Source organism: Globicephala melas, chromosome 3, assembly GCF_963455315.2.
Source record: "Globicephala melas chromosome 3, mGloMel1.2, whole genome shotgun sequence".
Lineage (NCBI taxonomy): Eukaryota > Metazoa > Chordata > Mammalia > Artiodactyla > Delphinidae > Globicephala > Globicephala melas.
In genome coordinates, this window is record NC_083316.1 from 31,146,232 (window position 1) to 31,164,159 (window position 17,928).

A 17,928-nucleotide genomic window follows, 5' to 3' on the forward strand; every position below is an offset into this window, starting at 1 on the left:
CCTTCCCAAAATGTCTCACTAATGAGTCTTCTGAAAAGTCTTACCTTATTCCTTTGGGTTAAATTATTTTATCCAGAATAAAAGTACCTAACAAAATGCACGTGAAATTTTGGAGTGATATAGCACAGTAAATAGGATATTTGTTTAATATTTATTTAGCAACTTTTTTAAAGCATCTAATAGCAAGGCACTATGCTAGGTGCCGTGGGAGATACAAGAATACATCATAATAAATAGTCCCTACTGACAATCATTTGGTTTGAGTGAGCTATGTACACAAAAACAAGGTAGAACGTGATGCCATAGAGATGTGGCTGGCTACTGGAGTTTAGAGGTAGGAACTATAACTTCTGAAAGATGTAGAGAATGGAAAGAGAATGGTGGAGAAGGTGGTATTTGAATGTGTCTTGAAGGACTCTGAGATGGCAACAGGGGAAAGGACAAGTGAGACATAAGGGTTTCGTGGGGAGATGAGAAGCACGGAAAAGAGATCTCCTTTCCCTGAAAGAAGTTGGCAACTCATGGTTGGCCTTTGGGGCAAGGCTAAGGGGTTTGGTATTTATGACAAATACAGAGAGGATCCATTAAAGGCATTGAAAACAGATGACTTTTTAAAAAAATAGAATTTATTTTTTTAGAGCAGTTTTAGGTTCACAGCAAAAGTACAGTGAGTTCCCACATATCCTTGCTCTCATGCATGCACAGCATCCCCGCCATGAGCATCTCACTCCAGAGTGGTACAATTGTTACAAACTACATTGACACATTATTATCACACATCATTATCATCATTATCCCAGTCCATAGTTTACATTAGAGTTCACTCTTGCATAGTGTACATTTTATGGGTTTTGACAAACTTATAATAACATGCATCGACCATTATAGTTTCATATGGAATAGTTTCACCGCTCTAAAAATCCTCTGCTCTCTGCTTGTTCATCCCTCCCCTTTAAACCCTAGAAACCACTGATCTTTTTACTGTCTCCGTGGTTTTGCTTTTCCCAGAATGTCATACAGTTGGAATCATACAATATGTAACCTTTTTAGATTGGCTTCTATTACTTAGTAATCCATGTCTTTTCAGGACGTGCCTCTGGAACTTTTATTAATGAAATTGTTATAGTTTTGATTGGTGAGTAAATTGATGGGGAGGGGATGATAATAGACTATGGCAGTAGTAAAGGCAGTGATTTATTCATTAATTATTTGAAAGGACCTAGCTGGAAACAAGAAGTATTTATCAAATACTTACTGTGTGCTAGGCTTTATGCTAAATGCTGTGGACAACAAAAAAACAGAAGCAGGCACAAGCCTTACTTTTTTTAAATTGAAGTAGAGTTGATTTATAATGTTGTGTTAGTTTCAGGTGTACAGCAAAATGATTCGGCTGTATATACATATATACCTATTTTTTTTCAGATTCTTTTCCCTTATAGATTATTACAAAATATTGAGTAGAGTTCCCTGTGCTAAACAGTAGGTCCTTGTTGGTTATCTATTTTATGTATAATAGTGTGTATATGTTCATCCTAAACTCCTAATTTATCCCTCCCTCCCACCCCTGCAATGAGCCTTACTTTTAAAGAGCTTCAAACTTTGGAGGCAAAGCACATACACAAATAACTAAAGTTTGCACATTCACCCATCGTTCGCTTGGAGGAATAGACGTTCTTGTGCCTTTTAGATAAAATGCTTTGATCACAGTCTAGAGCACGTCTTGGCACCCCTTCTGTGCTTTGCATACAGAGTGCCCTGAACCCACAGGCATGTCCCCAAAACAATGAATAAGTCACTTTTGCTAGAGCTGAGGGAGTATATCTTCCTTCAGACAGGATGGGTAGGGGTCCCAAATGTTAGTTGTACTCAGGAACAGTTGGCAGACTAATGACCTATTCAGGGATCCCTTGTTTCTCCTGCTGTATTGTCCTCTCCAGGTTTGGGGAGATGGAGTACTCAGGAGCTGGCCAGTACTAAAGCTTGTAGCTAAGCTTCCCTTTGACATTTCATTGCTACCACTTAACAGTATCCAGGCTTTGTAAATGGTCACAAAAAATAGTATTTTATCAGCTTTGAGAAAAGCTCCGTCATGGGGAGAAGTCTTTGTCACATGTACAATTTCACCGTCAGTTTCTTAGACATGGTTGCATTTGGAAATGCTTTAGTTCCAGCCCATTTATGTTATCTTGGAGAAACAGTTCCATTCTTCCAGTCTCATTGATTATGTCCTTATTCCTCTTTGATGTCAGAGCTTGGCTGGATTATTCCAGTTTCCTGTCATCAATGTTTCAACAAAGGCCTTTAAGTAGGCCTTTTAGAACAAGATGACTACAGACCTCATAGAAAGCAAGGAAATTGTTCTAAGATGCAGATAAAATGGTCCAAGACCAGTAAGACAGTGGGAATAGGATCGTCTTCCCTACTGCTTCTCTGTATTCCTAAGCACCCCTCTAACTTCTGGGTCATAGACGAATTAAAATGAAAAACTTACTTTTCACATCTCCTTATTCCAGCCCAAATTCTTACACACAATTATTTCTTATAATTTCCTCCCAGAATTAAATATTTAAGCTGACATAGACAAAGAAAAAAATGAGAAAAGAGGATAAATTCCCAAATCAGTTCTTTGAAAATATCTACAAAATAGAAGAAGGAAAACAAACAAACAAACAAACAAAAAAACAACCCTTGTAAGCCTGATTAAGGTTAAAAAGAGCAAAAAGGTTAGGAATGAAGATGGAAATGTAATATAGATTCTAATGAAATTAAAGTAATTATGAGATCATTTCCCAATGGCAGCAAAGTTGAAAACCTAAAGTAAATGTATAGACTGGTTCTGCTTACAGTATAAACAAGTAATCCCCTACCAGACCAACCATAAACTACAGACCAAATAAAATCAACCACTCGAAGGCACTGGAAAGGTAGATTCAGGGGACAGATTTTGGATAGTCACTTAGAAGAAGGGAACATTATGGGGTGAGTTCCCTCCTCTTTCTTCTGAAGGCTGGTCTCAGTCTATAACATACAGGGTGGCAAAAACTCTGAAAGAAACTCTCAATCTTATTGGCTTGTAGAACTAGAGGATTCAGGGCAAATGCAGCCACAGGAAAGTAAAGAGATTCCTGGAAAGAGCCAGAAAGGGAGAGCTCCAAGGTCTGAGTGTGAACTGCTCAAATCTCTGGCTGACCCCTCAGCTATTACAAGAGCAGACTGAGAGGCCCATCTAAGGCTAAAAGAATGGAACTGAGATTTGCGGTGCTACCCAAGAGATAGAGTGTCGAGTTTGAATGCAACCATCTTGATTGCTGCTAAAACAAATAAATTAAATGCAGAGTGTCTACAACTTAACACTGAGATAATCAAGAGACAAACAAAGTTACCTGACGAAGAAAGAAACAGGAAAATGTGACCCATGTTTTGAGAAAGAAATCCTAAGGTAGCTTACGTTTTGGAGTTAGCAGATGAATATTTAAATCGGCTATTTTAAATATGTTCAGTGATATGAAGAAAAATAGGTTCAAAATTAATGAAAAGATGGGACATTTCAGCAGGAAATAGAAACCACAAAAAAGGATTTAAAATTAAAAATTTTTTTCAATCCTAGTGTAGTGTCTGTCCCTCTTTCCAAGAGATCTGTCCTTTCCTGTTAGAAATATCATCAGAATGATAAACAGCTGAATTTCCTTAGAAGTATGACTTGTTCTGTAATTACCTAGAGCTTATTTCTCTGTTCTGTGCCTTTTAGCTCCTTGTTCTTCACCTCACCTCTGGCTCTTGCTAAAGGAGAATTTAGAGTCACCAACATCTTTTTAAATCAATAACAACAACAGTAAACTTGTAGGTCAGCTTTGAGGACACCACGCTGTATAGTTTGCTCTCCTGGTGCTTACATTCTAATGGAGTAAAATAATTTAATGCAGGGGTTCTCAACTTTGGCGACTTGGAAACACTTGGCAAGTATTTTTTTTAATGCCTGGGTTCCTCCCAGAGATTCTAATTTGGGGGATCTGGGGTGCGGCCCAGACAACAGCATTTATTAAAAGCTCCCCAGACAATTCCAATGGGCAGCCAGTGTTGGTAGCCACCAATTTAACGTGTTACCCATCAAAAGAATTAAGAAAAGGATGTTTGGGGCAAAGGAATTATCAAAGGAATATATCCTGAATGTGAAATTTCAGACATTGTGGCTTTTGCATAAAGGAGATAGTTTGGAGTTTAGAGATGAAAGTCCTTCTGTCACCCCTCAGTTTACACAGTGTAGCAAGTGAAAGTTTTGTTGATGGCTAAGGTCAACTTGACCCCAAAGCTTTCTGATCAAAATTCCGCTTATATCCTGACTACAGATTATACGATCACATTAGTTACCATTTACTAAGTGCTACTGGCACGTTATCTTATTGGATTCTCACAAGGATATTGTGAGGTAGGCATTCTGATTTCCACTTCACTGACGAAGAAACAGAGAGGGCAAGCCACATGCTGGAGCCCACATAGCTCGGAAGGGAGACAGCCAGTTCTTACATCCCAGGGGCCAAACGAGTGGTGCTGAGCAGAGGGGTCTGAGGAAAGCAACCGGGGTATAACTCCCAGACCCACTCAGCCCGGAGGCTCTGCAGACCCCGGTCCATGCTGCAGCCTAGGTAGGGGCGCTGCTTTTGTGTCCTGAGTTGTACTACCCTAAATTAAAAATAAGCCCTCTCGGGCTTCCCTGGTGGCGCAGTGGTTGAGAGTCCGCCTGCCGAAGCGGGGGACACGGGTTCGTGCCCCGGTCCGGGAAGATCCCACATGCCGCGGAGCGGCTGGACCCGTGAGCCATGGCCACTGAGCCTGTGTGTCCGGAGCCTGTGCTCCGCAACTGGAGAGGCCACAACAGTGAGAGGCCCGCGTACCGCAAAAAAAATAAAAAAATAAAAATAAGCCTTCTCTTCCTTCTCCTGGAACATTAGCAGCTTTTCCATCCTTCACTCTCTTCTCAGAAATGAGAGTTGAAGAAAGACACTGTATTGCACACTTCCTTTCCCCTGTCACCTGCTCTGTCGAGGCCACCAGAGATATTCGCGGCTGAACAAAATCAGTAAGCGACTGACGTGTGTCTTTGTGGTTACCATCCCCTTTTTCTGTGCTCTTTCTTTCCCTTTGTGGAATCTAGAACCTTTAGGCTTTTTTTTTTTTTTTTTTTTTTTTGGTTTTTTTGCGGTACGCGGGCCTCTCGCTGTTGTGGCCTCTCCCGTTGCGGAGCACAGGCTCCGGACGCGCAGGCTCAGTGGCCATGGCTCACGGGCCCAGCCGCTCCGCGGCATGTGGGATCTTCCCAGACCGGGGCACGAACCCGTGTCCCCTGCATCGGCCGGCGGACTCTCAACCCTGCGCCACCAGGGAAGCCCAACCTTTAGGCTTTTTAAGCAAAACTTTCTCTCAGGAAAGGGTAGGGTCAATCCATTTCACTACAGTGTGAATGACTGATAGAGTCCCACGTGCTGCCTTTCCCAGGGACAGTCACATTTTAACAGGGGACAAAGAGTTCAGTTTGGGAGTCCGATCCATGTGGACTTGACTCTCAGGCTGCCGACTGGTTATGTAATGTTTGGCAAGTAACCTAACCTGTCTTAGTTTCAATTTCCTCATCTCTAAAAAGGGAAGAACACCTCAGAGGGCTGTGGTGAGGATTAAGAAGATTTGAGAATGCACCTAGCATGGTGCCTGGCATGTAGTAGGTGCCTATTAAAGGTCTGGTCCCTTTTCCTTCCACGTCAGTGGCAGAAGTGATGCGTCTGTTGGGCAGGAATGAAAGTGCTTGGGGCTCTGCTGTTTTGGAGATCCCTCAATAGCAGATGGCCTCGGACATCCTCTATGCCACAGGCTACACAAGTCGTTGTTGAGGAACACACTGAACTTTCCCCACTGTGAGTCACACACACACACACACTCACACTCCATTGTTGTGTGACACAGATGATTTCATGTAGGCAGGCTGGGACTGTATTTCACATCCAGGCTTCTCATCAGCCCTTCCTTTCAATCCTGAAGCTTGCCTGGAAACCTAGTTGTGAATGTTCGTATCTCACCTCTGATGCACTAAGTGTTTGGATACATTTTGGACAAAACAGCTACCTCTCGGTCCTTCTTTCTACAGAGGTTGAAATGCAGCTCCTCTGAATGAAAAACTGGCGGCTGTGTTCACAAAGAACGTGGCTGAAATGCAAATACACTTCGGAGTTTGTGCCTTGATGGCATGGTGCTAAAAGGTGACTGTTATTAAAGAACAATGCAAAGCCGCTAATTACCAAGCTTTCACAGAAGCTTTGTGCACAAGCTTGACTTTCATTATCTGTCTCTGTCATCCCTGTAAAACAGCCCATTAGACTCTCTACTAAGGCAGAGAAACCAGCTGACAACGGAAAGGGAGTTGTTTAATTGCTATTACCTTTGCAAGTTTGAAGTGCATTTTTTTCCCGCATAATTGTTTCCAGGAAAAGAAACCTGGATTTGAGGACTAGGTTGGATGAGAGAAGGACTGAGATGGAGCTGGCTCCTGCATCAAAATTCCTCCGATACCACAGATCCTGCCCAGTTACAGTAGGCTTCTGACTTCACCTCGACTGGGTGTACCCTTCCAGGCTTGAAGCCACAGTGATCTGGGTTCAAAACCCAGTGAGGCCACATATAGGATGGTAGACCTTGGCAAGTCATGTAATCTCTCCACACATCAGTTGCCTCACCAGTGAAATCAGCAGAATGATAGTGATCCAAGGGTCTTTGTGAAGGTAAACAGAATTTATATAAGGTACCATCACATTGCGCAGAGGAGAGTCAGCAGATGCTACTGCCCTTTTCTCTCTGTATGCACCCAAATGTCGTTGGTCCAGAGCAATTACATTTGCTGAAACCAAATGAAGTGGCCATTAAGGGCAGCTTTGGAAGAAGAGAGAAGTCACAGAGGGAAAATACCCTCAGGGGTGTGTGTGTGTGTGTGTGTGTGTGTGTGTGTGTGTGTAAGACACAGTTTTTGAAACTCAAGATATAAACTATAAAAACTCCAGTACATTTGAAAAGCGACCTTATGGCAAAGTGTGCAAGCAGGAGGCCCAACTCCAGCACTAAAAAGGGATACCATTCACCTGGCCTGGCGGTGTTTACTCCCTTCAAACGTCATGTTCATAGCAGAGGATTTGATGAGTTAATTCAACCAAGTCAAGTCATTAAATACCTTGCGGAATAAATAACAATGGGTCACGCGTTTCTGAGACGCGTTTTCTGGGCTCTTTTTTTTTTAAACCAAAGTAGTCTTTCCTGGCTCCTGAACACAAGCCGTCCTCATCTATTTCCTAAGATAATCCATTATAAATTATGACAGGCTCCGAAGGGTCTGGCGGGCAGCGCGGCCCGATCTGCTGCCCAGGTCTCACTTTTCTGTCCTTGTCATCTCCGACAAACTCCATGCGTGACCGGTCAGGAGATGGCTAATTCTAGTCCACACATTTTTCAGATGAGCTTCATTTTATTTTTAATTTCCCCACAAATGCACGCCAGGCACAGATTTCAACAGTTACAGACATAGCTCTCTAATCTGTGCCGCCCTTCCGTAGCTCAGACTACCAAATGAATTAAGGTCCAGTTACATATAAAAGTGATTATGATCAGCGAAATGTCTGCCCAGAGCGGCCCTCCCCCGAAAAGGGCGATTCGTGAGTCTGACACTCCCCTTTGGCCATCCTGGGGCCATGAACTGTACGATAAAAATGACCCCACCAACCCCCTTCTGAAACCTACGCTCCCTTCAGATTTTATAGCTCGGGGGCCTGTGGCCACCAAGGAGCAGAGAAATAAATTGTTTTCTTGTGTTGGGTGAAATTTATTTGTTTTCTCTCTTCATCTGACAAGATTTCAGGAGAGCTGACCTGATCCTTTTGAAAACTTCCTATTTCACGTCTACTGGCACCTGGCCTTCTCTTAGAGGCAGACGACTTCTTGCAAATCCTAACAATTGAGGGACAGGACTCGACATCATTGTAGGATTCCTGTTAGGCTCATCCAGGCATTTCTCAGGGCAGTTCAGGGCTGTTTTCCCCTTAAATGGTCAGCGGCCAGGAGCACATGAGGTAAACACTGCACCGAGAGTATAAAATTAACTCAGGACCAGGCAGCAAAGGAAAAAAGGCCACCTCTCTTTGCTCACAAAGGGTTTATAGCCTACTTCAGGGAAGAGGAAATATTCCAAAGGATGCATTTACTTATGGTACTTTATCGTCGCATCTTGCTAAGCTAGGGAGTTGTTTACGAGGCTGAGAGAACAAGGACTAGTGTAGCAGAAAGAGTTTTTATTAGGGACCAAGGAGCTGGATTTTGCCACCAGAGAAGTATGTGATCTTGTATACTTCAGTGCCTCTCTCTGGGAGTTGGTTCCCACAAATGTAAACTCTGTTATATCCGGGGCTTCTGTGACAAGTGGTGACAGAGCTAGGGAAATCTGGAAAGCCTTCCTCATTGGAGTTTTTAGAACAATGATCACAAAGGCATAACCAGGCTGATCCTGTGGGGAGATCTCAGTAGCCCCCGAATCATGCCTCTTTTGTGGATTTTTCCAACTTGCTGTGCAGACCCCAAAGTGGGTGAGGCAAAGTCTACTCAAACCATGTGATACAGTTCTTGTCTGGGTGGAACCAAGTTTATACACGGTCCAACAACTCTACCAGATCTGAACCCCAAGCGGAGCAAGAGAGAGGAAAGGCTGCCCGCACCGGCAGAAGCCGCATTATACCCGCTCCCCTACACCTGCCAGGCCGGGACCCAAGTGCCCTCAGGGACAAGCCAACCTTGGTAGCCACCCAACTTGAGAATCTTTTGAGCTCTTCCTGTCGCCATGCCCCACCCCATCCCATTCCACCCTGGCCTCTTTTTTCTCCTCCCTGGCAGCCACTCTGTTTTCAGATGTTTACCCTGAGTTAGAACCTCAGTGGCCGGCATGAGGCCTGAGGGAGGGAGGAGGGAGAGTGCCCAGAAAGAGAAATGCCTCTGGGGGGCATCTAGGGCACATCAGATGGTTGCCTACTCTTCCTCTTGGTGTCTGGCAGACTGTGCGTGCGTGTGCGTGTGTGTTTTCATTGGCTGACAGTGGTCTGTCTCTCTGGCTTGTAATGGCCTTAATCCTAGATTAGCCCAAGTCGGATGCCTTTTTTTGGGAACGCTCATCTCTGAATGCCCCATCTCAGTGGTCTCTATTTGATCAGGACATCCGGATTTTGTAACATCATTTTACAACCATTCCCCCAACCCTGATTCCATCCTTCGGAGCTCTGAGGACATGTAACTAGAAGCCACTCCAGTTACTCTCCCCCTCTGCGGTGGACCCGTGTCACCTGCCGCCCTGGCATCATCACCCAGGCATGCACTGTCACACTCCCAACCGGAATGTCAGCTTGCTGTTTGAGATTCACACCGACACTGGGTCCCCAGAGGGCCCCTCCAGGAGCCAGGGCGGCCTGCGCTTGGGAACACATAAAAGCACAGGAGTCCCCTGGCTTTCTGGCAGCACTTCAAGCGCTTGCCCAATGAAGAGATCTTGACAGCATACTTGTAAACTCCACAGGCCCCAGGGGCTCAAACACCATGATATTTTATGCTCGCGGGGTGGACAGCCAAAATAGTTGGGTTGTTATGCAGACGTGGGTCTCTTAGTCAGGGCCAGCATTTCTGACACCTGTTAATTGGCATTTGAGAGAACTGAGTCGAGGGGGTTGGGGGCCTTTGGAGCAGCTGCTGGCCTGTACCTGAACAGCAGGGAGTCCTGTAAAGGTTTGGCCCACCAATGGGGGTGGGGAGCTTCCCGAGGGGGGGAATAAGCAAGTGAGTCCCAGCATTGCCAGAAGGGATCATCAGAGAAGGAAGAAAATAGGAAGGAGGGTGAGAAGAAAAGAGACCAAGAGGGAGAGAAAAAAATAGAGAGGGCGGGTATTTTTAGATTTGCTAGCACAGGGCTTTGTGCTGTGGCACCCTGGTCCCTGTTTCTGCAGCACCAGTTCTCCTGGCCCAGGTTAGGACAAGCGCTCCTTCCCCGCTGAGGCTGTAGACCCACCCACGTTTCAAGGTCAGCTGCAGGACCACCGGCCCCACGAGCCTCCTCTGGAAACCCCCACGTCCAGCCCTCTCTTCCTCCCGCGTGCTCTCACCCTCACGCACAGTTCAGCACTCCCCCACTCTCCCTGTGCACCTTGTGCTCCTTCCCTAAATGGCCCCCTCACCCGGAGGTTCCCTCCTTGGCATCATAATGGAGACTTTCTTTGGCCCTTGCTGCCCTAGACTCACAGTGGATTTTCTGTTTCCACAGCTGGATGGCTGTGCTCCCTCTTCTTCTCTTTAGTTCCAGGCTTTCTGCTTCAACTTCCAATTGAAAGCCCCCGCTCTGTCCCCACATAGCTTCAAGCTGACCTCGGGGCCCTGTGAATCTTCTTCCCTGTTCCTATCTCAAGGTTTGGGTGGTCCACAGTTCAACCTGAGGTGAGACTAGGTTTAAATGACTTAGTAAACGTCATTTCTGTATTTCATCATGAACACACACACATGTCCAGAACGTCCCTATTTGTGAACTGACTTATCTTCCAAAAGTCAGCTTATAAATTAGTGGTTTGAATCTGGAAGTCCATAGAAACAATATTATAAATGAATTCGTTCATTCATTCATTCAACAAATACATCTGAACAAAAGGCAGTCACTGTGCTGACCAACCTGTGGGGAACAAAAAGCCCTTGTCCTCAAGGGGCGTATTTCCTGGTCAGGGGAGACAGATAACCCACAAATAAACAAGTAAACTATATATGGCAGATGGTCCTAAGTGCCATTGAAAGGAATACAACAGGGAAAGGGAATAAGGAGTACTGGAATGGGGCTGGGATTATAAATAGGGTGGCCTGGGAAAGCTATTTGAGGGAAAACTGAAGGAGAGAGAGTGGGCGAGGAAAATCCGGACTCAAGGCAAGAGCGAAGTTGGTCTGTTCAAGGACCAACAAAAGGCCAGAGTAGCTAGAGCCCAGTGAGCACTGGAAGTGAAATATACTGGTTGGTTTCCCGGCCAGCCCACTGGTGGTCAATTTAGCTGTCATTCTAATTCAATGCAAGACACATTTACTGGGTGCTGACTCTCTGCCAGGGGTTAGGGCTGAGACTCATTCTCTTGACTTCCATAACCATGGCTCTCTGGGAATATCTCTTTGGAGTATCAGCTAGGAGTGCAAGAGACTACAGAGCCCACTCAGGGTAGCACAGTGGGCAGGCAGATGAGAGGCAATGCCCAGTAGACAAAACCTCCCTCCTGGAGGCAATGTGGTCGTTAGAACCATCTCTCAATTTGCTTGTAGACCAGACGGCTTCAGTCACCTGGGGTGACCAGCCATCTCTTGATTTGGAAACCTAGGCACTTGATTCATTGCTGAGTGTTGGTTTTTGTCCGTAGACATGTTATATAATATAACCTTCCTGATCTTTGATTTCCTGGTAGTGATAATGACCGCTTCACCTCTTTTGTGAAAAATTAAATGAGGTTAGTGTCCATAACAGAGCCTTGTAAAACAGAACAGCCTACTGATCTGAGTCGTCATGATTTTTAGAGCAGTCACTCTGTCTTCTACATCAGGGAATTAAGGGAAAAAGGGCTCAGGAACAGATACCTTCCGATGACACCTTCATATATGGAAATATCTGTTAAGTTTTATGTTGGCTGTCTAATCTCTGGAAAAGGTGATGAGGGTGGGCAGTTTCAAGATGGTGAATAACTCTGCTAAAAGGTCCAGGTGGGAGAAGAAACAGGTTGATGAAAGAGAAAATTGCCTAACTCTAGGGGAGGTTGTGGAGTAGAATCTGAAGAAAGGTATATAGTTCATCTCAAAAATGACAAGCAAGTGGACAGACCCAAACAAATCATTGCAGAGATAAAATCACATTTCTCCTCTGGGCACTGCTGTTTTCTCTCCATTTCCCTGCACCCTCCAGTCCCCATTTCCCACAATGTTTAAGCTGCTCAAATAGCGCAAGTCTCACTACCCCAGCCTCAGCCATCCAATCCCTCCCACATCTGCCTGCCTTCCCTCCAGTGCCCTTCTGAATGGGGGCACTCTATGTAGGAAGGAAACTTTCTAGTGACAGAGAACTCATTTCCTTATTATAAGGCAAGCTGTACGTTCTGGAGCACCCCTATTATTGGAATGTTCTTCCTTAAACTCACTTAAAATCTGCTTCCCTGTGATTTTTACTCCTAGGTCCTGGGTCACCCTCTGAGGGACTCAGAGGCATCCTGACTAACTCTTCTTCCAAGACACAGCTTTTCAGATATCTGAAGACAGGTCCCTTTCTCACTACCCTAACCCCAACACGTTCAGTTTAAGATTTTCTCCTTATCTTTGGTGTACTTTAATTTTGCCATGAAATATTTTGTTTCGTTTTTTAAATGCTGCCTGTATACAGTATGTGCTTTTAATCTGAAATTTCATGACTTTCTTCCGTTCTTAAAAATTCTTAGCCATGACTTCTTTAAGTATTGCTTCTCCCCCAGTCACTCTTTTTCTTTCATTGAAATGATTATATATGTGTCAGAACCTTCTCAATCTACCTTCCCCGTCTGTCTCTTACAGCTCTTTCATATTTATCTCTTTGTCTTTCTGAGCTGTGTTCTGAGTGAATTCCTCAGAACTGTCTTCCAATTCACAAATTCTCTCTTTAACTATGACCAATGTAGTGTTTACCCAATATTGTTTTATTTGCTCGTATCTATATATTTTAATTCCCTATTATTCCACAGCAGCTGAACTCCAGTCCACCTCTTTCTGCTCCAGAATTTGGCTTCCAGCCATGGAAAACTTTATCTTTCTATTAAATATGAATTGCACAAAAATGTCTACCTTAATTTATAGTACAGCTTTTCCTTTTAATGTTCTCCTTTTATATTCTAGTTGCTCTGGTTATCTTTTCAGAATAATAATGGCCTCAAAATGGGAACTTAACTCTCTGTCTTGACCTTCCCCCTGTAGTCCTTGAACTGACCTCATACGCCTGATCTCCTGAGCTTTCCTTATCAGGATCCTATCCTCTGCACTCATTCAATGATCCCCAGAACTGAATGCAGAATAGTCCAGAGCATGCTTGGAAAGTCAGTCTTAAAGACAGAGAACACTTAGCAAACAGGATTCTAACAACTCATGTTCTTTTACAGACGCATCTATAAAAGGATAAAAGGAAGACACTAGATAAATTTCTTTGAGTCAGTTAATGAGTAGGCCTAAACTATGCAGGGCTCAGGGCCATCTGTAGGGTCTGCAGGCCTTAGTAAATAATGCTCCTTGATCCAGGGGAAATCAGGCCAAATTCCAGGTAAGAAGCCTCAAAGGGCAAAAGAAGTTGTCAAAGGCCAGTGGGAGGGAGTCTGTGGAAACAGGAGGGCCAGCCATACTTTGGCTTTGGAGGTAATAATGGTTCAAACTAACTGAATGAAGCATTTCTTTATGGGCCTCAGGTACTTCTTGACACCATATGGATTCCCTTCCATCTTGTCTAATTGTCACTCCATCATGGTCTGACCATTGGTAAGGTTTTCTGGAGAGCATAAGCAAAGCTTTTCTACTCAGAGGGAGTGAGTTCTCCTTGTTTTCAGCAGAAGGATGGTCTTGAAAGGAAAAGGTGACCACAGGTCATTATGATTGGTTTTCTCTTTTTCAGAAACCCCAGGTGAAGCCATCGGATGTAAGAGCATAAAGTGCCAACAATTATTAGCCCTCTTCAAAGTAGTCCGTGAAGTTGTCTGCCGAAAAGACCGTGAGTTCTTGATTCCGAGCTTTTGAAATCTCAGCTTTATCGTGTGCTAGCTGTGCAGTGTTGGGGTGGTTTCTTAATCCCTCTGGGATTCAACTTTTGTTAAATGGGATAGTGATACTACATTTTTAGAAATGTGGATTAAAGGAAATAATGCATATAAAGGGCTCAGAATAAGTGTTCAGTAAAAATTGTTGGCACCCCTTCCCTTGATTGGGTGTCATTTGACAGAACTGTATGAGGAAGGAAGATGAAAAGCATGAAGGGGATTGTTAAGGATGGAGGGGTTGTTTAGAATGGAGAGGATTGTTAAGCGCTTTTGCAAAAGGACCTAAAGCCACTTTGGCCATTAGTAGTTGACAGAATCTAGTGGTAAATTTTGATCGCCTCCAACAGTTAGGGGTGGGTGGAACTCCATGTCTTCTTCCTCCACAGCCTGGCTCCCTGGTGGTAGGCAACAAGAAAAGCAAGTCTCGCACCCCATTCTACCACATTTTGATATTGATCAGCACTCAGGTCCCCAGACAATCATGTCAGCTGATCCATAAGCTCGGGATGACCCCACTCTCAGTCCTTTTAGGCAATCTGATAAGCACACTGCATGAAGGATTTACCCCAAGCGAGCCAAGGCAAATGCATCAAACGTTCTGACAGCAGAATCAGCACACACATCTTCTACCAAGTGTGGGGTACAGAGGATAAATGAAGCTCCAGGTCAAGAGCAGCCCTCTGAAGGTGGTAGATCACCAGAATCATGCAAGGGAAGACATGCCTTTACACATTTTCTAGGCAATCATTTATTCTGAACACCATTTACTTCACCAGTGAAAAAATATTTCGCCATCCTGTATGCTAATTAACCAATTCTCAGATACAGGTTTAGATCAGGAGAGCTGAAGTGTTTTATGTCCTTCCTCTGTGGTGTTCATCTCTGAGTATGTCTCCAATGTTCATGAATGTCGATTATTAGCCCTAATTAACTTGCACTCACCATACACATCATGTTGTCTACGCTGAAGTGTTTTAAGGGACATTACAGGCACTATAACAAGGACAGTTAGGCAGAAGACTGTAAAATCTAAATATAGGAAATTACAGTCACTTGTTCAGACAGAGGAACAAACAACACTCTCTTTCTCAGATCTGAATGATTTCCATTTCCTGGCTTGTTTATCATAATCCCTCTTTTGGCCAGGAAGTCACTCAGTTCCCACTCAAATTTGCTCATTCCACCACCATCCCACCCAGTCTCCAAAGGCATTTTTGATATAAAGATTTTCATAGAAACCTGAAGCTTCAGTGCTAGGACAGCAGGACTCTATTAAAACTTTAATATATACATATGTATTTGCATTTCTTTCAAACTCAGGTTTGTTCAGTGCAGCTGGATAGCTAACATTCCGCCTTAGATAATACTATTCTCAGCCCCTAAACTTCTTTAACTTTTCCCAGCAAGTTTGGCAGAAAGACTCTGGGCTTCATCTGCTGGCAGATTTTGATCAAAGGGTGGGGTGCTGGGATTCAGGAGGGCAGCACACACACACACTGGCCTTGGAGCCTAGCCAGAAGTTAGAGGGACACAAGCAGGGTGTACTTGCCACTCTCCCCTCACGGTGTAACCAAACAGCCTCCACTGTATCACTTGTTTGGCTGCTTAATGTGAAGACCACACTGGATTAAGAGCCAGATGTCTGGATTCAAGCTCCAGCTCTGTCATCGGCCGGCTGTGTATGTTTGGGTAAATCATCTGATGCTTCTCAAGCCCAATTTCCTAAACTGTCAACTAGGGCTAGTGAGTGCACGCTGACTCACAGGGTGGTCATTAGACCAAATGGCAGACTGTGCAGATTTAGCTTCGGAAATTATAAAGTGTTCAACGGGTGCAAAGAAGTACTTGTATCCATCATGCACATACATATTTGTATGTGAACAAACATACATGATTGTTTCATGTGAACATACCTGATCTTTACAAGTAGACTGTATGATTCTAGAAAGGGGAGGCTACAAACTATGTATCTTTGCAGTACCTAACACAGGGTCACGCGCCTACTGACACTTAATGGGTAAATGGAAGAATGAGATTCCAATAGTATGGGGAAAAGACAAGGACTTGGCTATATCATATACCTAGAAGAGTATTCAACATCATTTATTCAATAAAAAGTTATTGAAGACCTGCCATGTCCAAAGTCTTGTGTAAGGCTTTGAACGTAGATGAGTGGCCTCTACCTTCAGGAAATTAAGTGGAATAAAGTGCTAAAAGGGCTAAGAGGAGCGTCTGTACTGAACACGATGGGAACACAAGGAAGGGCTTGGCCAATTCTACCCCATTGGGGGTTGAGGGTGGAAATGAGAAGAGGAAGGAAGAGCTTCATACAGAAGCTGAGGCATGAACTATGTTTTGAAAGATAAGTGGGTATGTGACATTTGGGGACTCAAAATGCCCGGGTACTGTGTTCCAGAGGGAAAATGTGAACAGAACCAGCAAGAGAGCAGGGCTAAAGGCTTACAAGTGGTTTGTAGGGCCAGAGAGTAAGGAACAAGGGAGGAGTGGTTAGATAGAGGTGAAACTAGAAAAGGAAATCTTTCCCACTCTGTTTCTAAGAAAGGGGATTTTTCCCACACACTCTCCTGACTTCTCTCCATTCTTGGGGAGGTGCAGTGACTTCTCTGACGGGTAAATTGGAGAATAGAGAGCATGTATTCTGCTCAGCCCTGTCCTTCTTCTTCCTTTTGGGATCCGGAATGTCTGCCACATGGAAATCTGCTTCTCTGTGCGCCAGTCCACATGCCTAGGGCCTGCGTGCAGGAATCTGCCTAATTGGGGGTCAGCTGGCAGGCCCCTTGGCTCTCTTACTAAGCTCTATTCTCCACTTTAGCCTTGATCAGTAGTGTAGGTGATGTTCCAGCCATGTTTGCACCTTTCGTTTGATTTTGCAATTTGTCCAGAGCCCACATGGGGAAGAGGGATATGCTTTGTGTTGGGTGCCCCACCAGGTAGATAGGGGCCGGACCATGGAGGGCTTGGAATGGTCTGTCTACCAATTTAGAACGTTGTGAACCAAAGGGTCCCTGCTACAATGAGCGTGGGATGAGAGGACCTGTAGAGGGAAACAATTAATGTAGACTTTGTAGGAAAAGCATGGATCTGAGTTAGAATTGGGAGCCACCTGGGCTCTGGATGACTTTGGGAAGGTCGCTTAAATCTTCCAGGTCAGTTTCCTCATCTGTAGAATGAGTTGGTTTATAAAAATCTCTAACGGCCCTCTCAACTTATATAAACTTAGATCAGGGAGGATTTCCTAACAGGAGGAAGTTTTGAACACCGGAGCAGGTCAAACCATGTGGCAGGCTGTGGAATTGCTTTCTTTGGAGGTCTTGAAGAAGCGGCTGGCTTAGCATCCCATTTAGATAAGCAATTTAACTTGTATATGCCAGGTACTCTATCACAAGAGTTATGTGAACTCTCTCATTTAATTCTCATGCCAACGTGTGAAATAGAGACTATTATCAGTCCTCACTGACATTCAAGGAAACAGAGACTTGAAAGAGTTAAATAACCTTCCCAGGAGCCTACAACTAGTAAGCGCCAGTGCTGGGCTTTGAACTTGGGCGGTCTGGCGCCACGGCTCCACCCTCCAGCACTCCACTGCACCACCTCCGTGCTAAGAGGCAGGTCTGGGTCCTTTCCCAAAAGCCCATCATGATCCATGGTGTCTCTGGAGGGACCCAGTTTGCAGCATCTCAGACATGTGCAAAAAGCAGGTGCTTGGCTAGTGAGAGAAACCAAACTCTTTTGGCTCTTAGCTCTATGCCCTCGCTTTTGACATTCAGGGGTGAGAAGCACTTGTTTCGCAATTAATAATACACTGCCTTGTCACATCTCTTTATTGATGTCTATATTGTTGTTCAGTTTCTACGTGCTTATGATTTGTCTCCTTCCTTAATGCTGATTGCATAATTACCACCTGTCAGGCACTGTTCTACATGCCTCAAATATGTTATTCCATTTAACACTCACAACAATCCTTCAAGGAAGGTACTATTATTATCCCCAATTTACAGCTGAGAAGACTGAGGCACAGAGGGAAGAATGCTATTATATCGCCAATAGAACATAGGCACTG

At 44.4% G+C, this 17,928-nt stretch overlaps 1 protein-coding gene across 1 annotated transcript in view; it reads left to right on the plus strand.

The window, feature by feature from the left end:
• Positions 1-17,928, plus strand: part of EGFLAM (EGF like, fibronectin type III and laminin G domains) — a 541,883-nt gene that overhangs the window by 286,450 nt on the left and 237,505 nt on the right. The window contains exon 4 of the mRNA XM_060295410.1: positions 13,706-13,801. The gene's annotated coding sequence lies outside the window, so the exon portion shown is untranslated. The remainder of the gene's footprint in view (positions 1-13,705; positions 13,802-17,928) is intronic.